The sequence below is a fragment of the Rhododendron vialii genome, chromosome 3a (genome assembly GCF_030253575.1).
Source record: "Rhododendron vialii isolate Sample 1 chromosome 3a, ASM3025357v1".
NCBI lineage: Eukaryota > Viridiplantae > Streptophyta > Magnoliopsida > Ericales > Ericaceae > Rhododendron > Rhododendron vialii.
This window is the reverse complement of record NC_080559.1, coordinates 20,892,669-20,904,192: the sequence shown is the minus strand read 5'-3', so window position 1 is coordinate 20,904,192 and position 11,524 is coordinate 20,892,669. Positions and strand designations below refer to the sequence as shown.

Genomic DNA, 11,524 nt, shown 5'->3' with positions numbered 1-11,524 from the left:
AAGCGCTCATTTATGAGGTTTGAAACTTGGAGTTGTTTGTTGATCAGAGCATTCAATTGACCGTTCGGTTCAATCCGTGGTGCACTGCCTGCATGATAATTAGCCATCAAGCTAGGAGGTTCTTTTCACTAATTCTGGTATGAATTGCAAGCCCAAATATCTAAGGCCTAGGGTTAGATTCAAATCGAGAAAAAAAAAAGAAACAATACAATACAAAAGAAGAAATATTATTATGGCCAGCCTTGTTGAAGCTTTAAAACAAAATTGGCTACCTACGAGTATTTCATTATTATGACCAATACAAACAAACTTCCAAAGTACTAATTTTTGATGGACATATTTGGCCATAGCTCTAGTGTTAAAAAAAAAAAAGAAAAAGAAAGCAGCAGCAGCTCAATTCCATAAATACGCCACTGGAGAACTGATTTCCAACAATCTTACACCATCTATATAAGTGACTCTTTTTCATAAAAAATATATTTTAAAATATGTAAATGAGGGGTCCCGGATACATCCACAAAATTTTCAAATAATGCAAAGGATCAGAGGAGCCCGACAGCAAGATCCATTTCCGTCCTCTTCTCTTCCCCTTGATTCCACCATCAACAGAGCAAGAACTTCTCTCTGAATCTCTTTCACTATCGACGCCATTTACCCCGTCACTTGAGGATACTAGTAACTCTCATCTTCGTCTTTGTTTTCTTATGCTCCAGGGAACTGCAGAAATAATCCCACAATGAATGAAGTACAGTTATTGGAAAAAAAAAAATACATGATCCAAGTAAAAGTGCCAAGAAAGAAAATATTAGTTTTAACCTAAGGTTGTTCGATTCAGGAAAGAAAACTACAGACTGGCCAAGTCTGCTAAAAAATTCACGCAAAGGATTTACCTAAAATGGAACTCAACAAGATTTGCCATGTCACCAAGAATGCAACAACTTATGGCACACAAAAAGTAAGTTCGTGGCAAAGAAGCTTTACTTTGGCAACTACCCACAATATGAATTAGACAACTTTTTGTTCTAAAAGCGCATTCCAGAAGACCAATCACCTCATTTCCAGATGAAGCTATCAAAAATTTGACCAAATGAAGACTTAAATTTGGATGGAATCAAAAGAATATGTGGGACAATAGAAAGGTATGGTACACAGCGAGTTGTGTTCAAGACACATGACGTTACACTTGATTCAACTTTCTTTGCCCTATTCTGTAAGCGAGAGCTGCCTCCTGATTTAAAGCAAGTCCTTACACTAAAGTGTGTGCCTCCATGACTCCTATTCTTCCACATTATAGGAAGTGTGGTGAAAGTGATGAGCCTTCCACATTCAGTGTCTGGAAATAATGCACGCTCACAGTACATTAGCCAAATTAACCAACCCAAGTGCCTGTTGAATGTAAAACTATCATCCAGATACACGTTTTATACTCAATTTACTGGCATAGATTTCAATGCTGTAAAAATCGGCCAGATTTTGCCGTGCACAAAAACAAACATTGACAAGCTCAGAAAAAGTAATTGACTAGTGGTAAAAAAGAACTATAAAATATAACAAAAGAAGTTCCACCTGCGACACAAAGCCTTACAATAATTCAATCATGCCAAAGATCGGTCCATGGTTCATTTCTTGCTCAGCATCAAGGTTTTGGGACAAACAGAGTGTGATAAGCCATCAAGACTGTAATCGTGCCAAACATTAAAAGCTAGCAAAGGATAGAATAAAATCCCAGATAACAGTGGGGAGGAGATTAGACTAAATAAACTGCACTTGTTAACTCCATTAGTGGTCATATTCCTCGAAAAGGCCTTTTGCATGACAATTTTGTAATACTGAGTAAATGGAGCATTCAGAGTGCCCTTTTCAAGCTGTGCAACAACAATTCAATGAACTCAGATCAAGCTACATTCATCAATCCAAAGAAGTCTATTAAATATATATATATATATATATATATATATATATATATATATATATATATATATATATAATCAATCCAATGAAGAATTCATTGGCTGTAAAAATAATAGTGCAGACCTGAAGAAATGATTCGACAGATTGATGATCTTTCGGCGAGAAAGCTACCTCATCTCTTTTCCTCTGGATAAACTCAACATTCTGCTCCATCTGCAGCACCAGAAAATCATTTCATAAAAGGCAAAGACAATAATAACATGAAGTTATCCACCACCGATAACAAAATTCAACGAAAGGTGCTGATGTGAAATCCTCTAACTTTTGTTCACCAATTATGGCCCTATATCCGGTAAAGATCAGGCAGTAACAAGAATGAAGCCTTTCTGCCATAGCCCACAAAGCATCCGGATAAGTAGATCAATTTAAAAAAATCCCAAGCCCTTGAGCACAAAATTTTTAGGCAATTGAAATTAGCAAACCAGAAAGAGGATAGACTTTTAAAACTCTTTGACTGGCCCCGCCCAACTACAGACTTAATTAGTGGGAGATAATTAGTGTTCTTTTTCATCCCCCAAGTACAGAAATATAAATAAGCATACCAACTAACTAAACAATTTTCAAGGGCACATGCCTATCAATCAGACGCTTCACCACACGCCTCAAACTTTCAGTGGTTGCTATTTCATGAAACTTTCTTAGGCGGATAAGTGAAGCAGTTGCTAGTTCAGGGAAGGCGATGTGGCAAGTCCACTGAAAAAAGTGCACATAGAGTAGTTCGACAGCAGAGAAAACACATTCCTCTTGAAAGTTTCGTGATTTTAACCAATGTTTTGGCAACTGCATCAGACATCAATTTCAAATTAATTAAGGTTAAAATCAAGATGACTATTAAGTAGGAGGGACTAGTTCTTAAAATGAAGAGAAGAAAAGCAAGTAGGTAAAAAAAAATTACCTTCAAAACAGAGGAAAAGTTGCAGACCGTTCTAGGTTTACCACCCTCCTTACCACTTTTATATTCCAACACATCTAACACTAATGATGCAACAGGAATGAAGATCCCACTCGAACTAGAAAGATGATTTAGCCATTGAATGCACTTTAATCTCAAAGGGAAATATCTTGGTCCTGGAAAAAGGCAAGCTACTCCATTTATGAGCTGAATCATCATATAAAGCATATGCTGAAGATCATAATCACGTATATTCGCTGCTGTAAACAAAACCCAGAAATCAATGCAGTTTGCGTACTGCCAACTGCATATTTTCTTGAGTGCTTCCTATCTGTCAAAGTTAAAAATCGAGAATGAGAAAAGGGGAGCATGTTAATGTCCAGATCTAATGAAAAACACAAAGCAAGACAAACCATGATTGTTGCATTCCTTCTTCTTTGTTCGTAGACCCTGCTTCAATATCTTGGCAAGTTGCTGAATAGACAGAAGAGCCTTATTACATGATTTATGCACATCAAAGGAGCATAGCTCAACAAATGAGCTGCCTAAGAGCTGCATATGTTATTTATTGACTAAGTCAACAACTTTGATGTGAGCAATATAGGCTTTATATGTCCTTATTAAGCAAATGTCAAAGCATTCAGAGCCAGATACAACTGCCACATTCCGTATTACGAGGAAGGAACATGATGATAGAACCTCTTCACCAGAAACCCAGAATTGAACTGCAACCTGCACAGAATAATGCCATTTTCAGACCAGAAGATGACATGATATGAAAATACTACTAGAAGCACTATGCACCTCTCAGTAACAAACTTGGGGTTTCAGAATGCCACAATTTAAACTAACAAGCACATTCCTTTCCTTCTGTATGCTCCCTCTCGATCTCTCGATTAGGACGAAGTAATAATTTCTAGTCAATGCTACATTTATGCAACATTTCTTCTGTATGCAACATTTATTTATTTTTGTTTCATTTTGGTCAATGCGAGTTCCATTGAAAAAGCTAACTTACATAGAATCAAGGAAGGCCTTAATATGTCCAATAGTGCTACCAAGTACCAACAAATAATATATTACCACTTGAATCTGTCTAGTATCCAGAATTCACTAGTAAAGTACCTTGATCAACCTGTTCAATAACGATGGGAAAGCAGAAAAAAATATCATAAAAGCTTTCAATCGGCTTAAGGAGAAAGCCAGTATCTCGGAGTCTGTGAGCTGATTCAACAAAAATAATGTGCTCCTCAGGTAAGACTTGATGAGTGGCCTAAGCCTTTTCCACCTAGGAGTATCTTTCAACTCCAAAAGGATTTCTTTCTTGTTACTTGAAAAGGGTTTTTTCAACAGGCCCCGAAATATATTATCAGCCTCACGAAGCATGAACATCAATATGTGGCCGAAAGTGTCTCCGTTCTGATATCTTTGGCATGATGCAGTCTCAGGGACACCAATTGACTCAGTTCCATGATGGCATGCAGCATGATACACATTCGAAACGCTAATAAGGGCAGACTCATTCTGCTCCTCTTTAACTCGTTGACACAAAGAATTAATGACGGAACTTGTGAAAAATTTCTACTTATTCAAAACAGGACTCTCTCCATCCACTAGCTGCGTAGTGTGATCACTTGTTAGGAAATCTTCATCAGAATCCTATCACACAGCAAGCATATTGAATCATCACATAACACTAAAAAACAAGCTAAGATATAGCAATAAGGTTAACGACGAGACACGTGTTTACTCAAAAAAAATTATGGTACGCCCACATCACACGGCAGAAACTTATTACTGAAAATAAGCATATGCTACTGAACTGAAGCTGCTGTGATTTCATCAAATTAGAAGACTACGAAATCAAGTACAATTTTCCCACTGTTGCTTCAGAAATGCAGATTCACTAGATAGCTTACCACGTCTTCATCTTGGAACACCTCAAGGACCGTCTCCTGGCTTGTCAAGAACTCAGTGAACTCTGGGTCCTGACATTTCCAACCACAATTGCTTTGATAAATGAAGAGTCCAAGACATACAGCTATTTATTTGTAAGAAGATAGTAAGAAAATTTTCGAATGGAAAACGTGAAACAGAAAGAAGACAGAATGGACACCCAACTCAAAGTAAGCAGAAAACAGTAGCAAGTAATTGAAATGTCTAACACACTTTTTTCCACCAACTTATATCCCTAAGTCAAATAACATGGTCCCTGACATACAGAGTCTTAAGACGGACAACTGATGCAAAAAAAAAAAATTTGGGCAGTTCCATTTGAGATTGCAGCCAGATGCAAATTTGATGTCATGCACAACAAATGTAAGTTAGCAGGAGACCTTTAAGCCATGCGTATCAAACATCTTTTGTTTCTTCCTTCGTTGAAGGAAACATATGGCAGTAGAAATATGCCAAAGGGGGTGCAATCCATGCACAACCGATGGGTATCGAACTTACAAAGCATGACATAACAAGAAAGGGGAAGTCCCAATGATAGGGAGACAGTAGGAAATTGCATCCTATCAGCTGTTACTTTAGTTCCCCGTTCTTCTGATTTCCTTAACTTTTTCGAAACACCATGTTGACAATTTTGTCTTCAACCTCCTCTACTTAATCCCCCAAGTCTAGTTCTTCCTAAAATAAACAAATGCAGAATATAGCTAGCTTTTGTAGTACATGTCTTCAAAAATATGTCACTCTGTATAAAGTATGTACTAACACACACAGAATTGAAAGCTTGAAAGATACTGACCACTTATGAAGTTAAACCAGTCTAACACAAGCTATGGGTTGAAGGGCCCTTAACAATACCAACAAAGTCTTCCTCAAGCTAAATTGCTAGATGGTTATCATTAATTTGGACAAAGAGCCCAATAACTTATGAGGTCGTGGACTGAAATACTGCACAACAAGGATACGGCAGTCTTTTTGCACAACAATCATGCTTGCATGTGTTGGTTAATAAGCACATGGTATTGACACATGTCCAAAACCATAAACCACCCAATTGAGTGCCTCTTTTAGCACTACAATTTTTAATTTACCAAATGCAGTTTTTAGTAAGCACTAAAAAGCAACACTCTTCACAATGCTCTAGGGATAAAATACGAGTACAAAACATCCAACATAAATATCATGCCTTCAACAGTTGCTATGGTGATGCAAAGAGAATTACCTTCTTCTTCAACCTGTTCAATTTTTTTCTTCTGCATAGCAAGTCCCTCATTGATTTTAGCGTTGTGCTCTGATAGGCCCATCAGATTATTGTTGTCTGCATAGGTATTGATTAAATCCAGATAAAAAATGGTCAGCAGCTCGCTCACAGGAGAAGATGGGGAGGCAAAGGTAGGCTTAATCAGAAAGGGTTGAAAGACTGACAAAGATGCTATCACCTTCTATCTTAATCTCAATTTGACTTGGGGTAATATGTGCAGCATCTGAGTCCTGATAGCTAAAACACATAAGCATTGCAGAAAAGCCAAATAGAGAAAACAAATGCAAGATGAAATGAAAAATGTTTCCTTCATAATATATAGTTCAAAACCTCTGAAAGAAATCCATCACAGTCTGAATCATCTTCGGCAACGTCACTGTCGTCTTCAGCGAATATATCATCAAGAGATATATCTTCAAACTCTTCACCTTCAGGGTCCCTAGGAAGGATGACTATTTTCCTCAAAACTAATTTAAGACCATATCATGCATAATCATAAATACCATCCCTAACAAGTGTAGATAGCATGTCATTTGTAAACATAGTGAGCAGAAATACTGATGCCAACAGAAAAGTCTGTTGAAAGAATGGGAAACGGTGCTAAAGGTATAAGGGTATGTGGAACCATAAGCTCATTCTATGCATACTTCGAGGTATTGATCAAGCAAAGAAAGTGAACTAGCTTTCTTGTTACAATTAAATCAGATCCCACGATCCTCAATCCATACTCGAAAGTCCCAAACAATCCTCATAGGTTCCACTTTTCTCAACCTTGATGAAGAGCAGCACATGACTGCAAAGGTTGCAATTGGATAACAACTCCGAGACTCCCAGCTAAAAGAAAATAAATCCAGCAATAACAAGTTGAAGGGATCCAACTCCTAAGCTCTAACATAGGAGTAATAAACTCAAAGCATGGGTCCATAAGCATTTCAACAGAGTAACATAAATACTTAAACGCACATAATCACACCATAATATGTATATATAGCTTATTTAAAGGCAAATAATTGCATATTCCCACCACAATTGCATCCCCCTGAGATGTGAACAATTAAAATAGGCTCTAGAAAAGATCCATGAGAATATACACAGAAAACAGTGGAGGACCGACAATTATTATCGCTGATAAGTGAAAGGCGCATATATATATATACACACACACACTAATTTTCAGGTCCACTCGCCCGGATTTTCTTATGGTCCGGATTTTCCCTTTCCCGATGCATTTGCAATGATCCGAGCCGCTTAATGTGTTCAGAACGTGATTTTAAGAGTACTCGCGAGAAATCAGCAAAAAAAATGATCGGGAAGGGCTTGATCCGAGCAGTTTTTTACTAAACCGTTCAATAAAAAACTGTTCGGATCAAGCCCTTGCCGATCATTGTTTTTGCTGATTTCTCGCGGGTACCCTTAAAATCACGTTCTGATCACTTTGAGCGGCTCGGATCATCGAAATTCGATCGGAAAATGCGAGGTCCGGACGGTCCGGACCGTAAGGCGTCCGGACCTGAAAAGAACTCTATATATATATAGATCAACGTACATAGAAAAGGAATGGAAATGGAACATGTGAAAGCCAAAACAGAACCAAAGGCTTCAAATGGTTTATGATATCACCAAGCATTGATTTCACCTTCTTACCTTTGTTTTGGGAGGACTGTTGTACTCCTCACCTGGTCTTGAACAATATCCTTCTTACCTCCAGCATCAAATTAATATAATACACTAGCTCACAAAGTTTGGAGTCAATCATAGCATCATATCAAAAAAGAAAAAAAAATCCAATAAAATAATTGTCACTCTCAAATCATCCACTCAAGCCAGAAAGTAACCAAATGCACAGAGGTAATCTTTAGACGAAAAGTTCTTTTTATAAGTAATAAATTTCTTGAAATGGCCTCAAGGGATGCCACCCATGTACAGAAGAAACCCCAAGAAACCAAAAGGCCAACAGTCCGACTGCACCAAAAAGAGCCCAATCATTTAAAAAACCTATACACCCCTCTAAACACCAAAAAAATATCTAACATTTCAAGGAATTGATCAAGGGCAGGGTTGCAATTCCTTGTCTCCCAACTAAATAAGCTAGAAGAGAAAAGACTCTTAATTTTAACGACATTGTCCCCGTGAAAATATCTCCCATATATTCCAGTGCCCGCAAATAAAGACAAGGACTAGCATATCAATACATTCTTCTACCATTATTAGTAATTGAATGTGCTATAGCGTATGTTAAAAAGAAAGTAAATAGGAATTCATGGTGATGGATAAATAACTTGGTTTGATTGGTCTTATGAATCAACATGCTTAGTATCTTCGGTATCCAATATTTTTGAAGCAATAATAATAAATCATAGTATAGTATAAATTAGGTACTCCTATTATATCGTTTGTTTGTACTAGTTTTTAGTGTAGAGAAACACACACGTACTGGAAGAATATCTGGTCTTGAGTAGAGCCTTGGTCTTTCGTCTGGTCTTAAGAACTGACTGAAGATTCTTCTTTGTGAACTTTCTTGCCTTCTTCCCTAGCTTCCCAATTTCTACGAGTAAAAAAAAAACACAGGATAAAAATAGACAGCTCTAGATACGGAACGGAAGTGCTTTTATGGTTATAGTTAAATAAAGAAGAAGTGCTCTGCTATGTAGACAAATCTCAGAGAAAATATCCTCACGTCCAGATGATGAAGGGAGAAAGATTGCGAGGTGGAAGCGGCAGTAGTTTACAGCCCCTTTGAATAGAAAGTGCAATTAGGAGCGGAGGGAAAAAGAAAAAGGGGGCGACTATTCGCAGCCCTGTATTTTCTCCCTTAGCCCGTTAAAAATTTTAACCTAATTATAACATGACCCCCTAATGCAAAATGACCTACTTACCCTTATACCTATACATGAAATGACTTATATGCCCTTATGACCAAAACCCCTAAATTATCTTCTTCCTCCTTCCCCCTCAAAAATCATCATTCACATTTAAAAACACACACACACAAGGCGACCTCCTGTTCTTCATCTTCATCTTCTCCTATTCTTCATCTTCTCTTCTCCTCTCTCTCTCTCTCTCTCTCTAAATCATCATTCTCTTTTCTCCTCTCTCTCAAATTTTCCAATGGAGGAGGAGCAAGGGCCAAATATTGTATCAATGGAATGTTCAAGTCCTTCCATTGATCCATTTTTGACCCACTTGTAGGTTTGAATTTTGAAATTAAATCAAATTCTATTAGCAACCATATGATGGCAGAGGAGAAGAAAAATACTGTGATGGAAATTGTATCTTGGAAGTCGCGTAAGGAGGTAAGTTTTTCTGTTTACAATGGCTTCTGCTTTGTTGTTGTGGCGTCTGGGTTTACAAAACCCAGTTTTTCGATATTTCTGGTTCGAATAGAACAAAGTAAGTAATTTTGGTAGCTAACCGCCGTAAAATATTACCATACTCGACAGTTAGTTACCGAAATTGAGATATATTTTCAGTATCCAATTACCGAAATATATGTTTCTTGTTTTTGTTGTATGCATTTCCGACATGTAGTTACCGAAATATAATCTTGTTTTCAACATCTATTTACCAAAATGTCTATGATTTCGGCAGTTGTTTACCGAAGGTTAAACATATTTTCGACATGTAGTTACTGAAATATAATCTTGTTTTCAACAGCTATTTACCGAAAATGTATGTATGATTTTCCTAAATAGTATAGTTCGGCAGTTGTTTACTGAAGTTTGAACATATTTTCGACATGTAGTAACCGAAATATAATATTTTTTTCAACAGCTATTTACCGAAATGTGTATATGATTTTTGTATATAGTAGTTCGGCAGTTGTTTACCAAATGTTGAACATATTTTCGACATGTAGTTACTGAAATATAATCTTGTTTTCAATAGCTATTTACCGAAATGTAATGTATGATCTTCGTATACATAGTTTGGCAGTTGGTTACCGAATTTTGTACATATTTTCGACATGTTTTTACCAAAAGTGATACTTATTTTCAACAATTATATACCGAATTCTATGTATTTTCGACATTCACTTACCGAAACAGATCCAGAGAGGTAGAAAACTTCTTTTAATGGACTTTTGAATTTTTGATACGTTCTTCAGGGTGATGCTTCAACGCACGGCAACCACATAGGTCCAGTGACCCTATATGATTTCACACGAGAGTTTACGATGGAGAATGTGAGTGCGCACGGCAGCTACATAGGTCCAGTGGCCCTATATGATTTCACACGGGAGTTTACAACAGAGAATGTGAGTGTTTTCAAACAGGTGGATGATTCAATAGTTCTTTTGATTTTGTTTGTTTATTGCTATTAAATGTTTTTGTTCAATCATGTTTGTAGGTTTTTCCATCCGAAGATATGTTGAGAGATTGGATAGCATCTACCGGCAAGGAAAATGGGTTTGTGATTATCATAAAGTCGTCGGAGAGAATGGCAAAGAACCGAAGGCCAAGGATGCGGTTTGCATGTGAACGGGGTGGAAAGTATAGACCGTTTATCAACAAGGCAAAGGACAAATGAGGTAATGTGAAGGAGAATGGCAAAGAAGCAAAGGCAAAGAAGCAAAGCACGCGTCACAGGAACTAAGAAATGCGAATGCCCGTTTGAATTGAGATGTGTTAAGGGGTTGGAAGGTTGGACTGTCACTGTCTTCAACGACAATCACAATCATCCTCCCACAAAACAGCTTGAGGAGCACGCTTATCCCACGAGGTTGTCTTCGGAGAAGTCGACTATGTTGGTGGATATGTGTGTTTCGTCATTGTCTAAACCACGAGAGATCCTAAGTCTAATACAGGGCAAGGATGAAATCAATGTAAGTTCAATTAAAACCATCTACAACGCACGCTACAAGCATGGGTTTAAGGACCGAGCGGGGAGATCTCAAATGCAATATCTATTGGCTAAGTTACAAGAATATGGGTACATTGAGTTTAACCGGAAAGATGACAATGACTGTGTGAAGGACTTGTTTTGGTCACATCCTACTTCTGGTGACATATTGCGTGCTTTCCCTCGGGTTTTGCTGATGGATTTTTCCTTTGCTCCAGATTGTTGGCATTACATCCACCGAGAGGACTTTCTCGGCCACCTTTGCATTCATCGATAGGGAGAAAAAGGAAAACTATATGTGGGTGTTGGAGAATTTGAATAGTATGATGGATCCCGATGCACTTCCCGGTGTTATTGTGACAAATAGGGAGTTAGCCCTAGTGAATGACATTACAAGAGTGTTCCCAACGGTCAGCCATCTTCTTTGTCGGTGGCACATTGGGCAAAATGTATATGCCAAATGTAGGAAGATGTTTGACGAGACGACTTTTCTACACTTCTTTTCTAAAATCAATAGTGGAATTTCATAGTCGGATCAAATTGCCTCGAAATGAATCACACAACACTTGGCATAATCCAGAAAGGTAAAGAAGTTCATTTTTCTAATCAGG

General features: G+C 37.6%; 1 pseudogene; it reads right to left on the bottom strand.

Moving 5' to 3' along the window:
* Nucleotides 1–206: 206 nt before the first annotated feature.
* LOC131319487 (protein REBELOTE-like) lies at nucleotides 207–7,125 on the bottom strand (annotated as a pseudogene).
* Nucleotides 7,126–11,524: the final 4,399 nt, after the last annotated feature.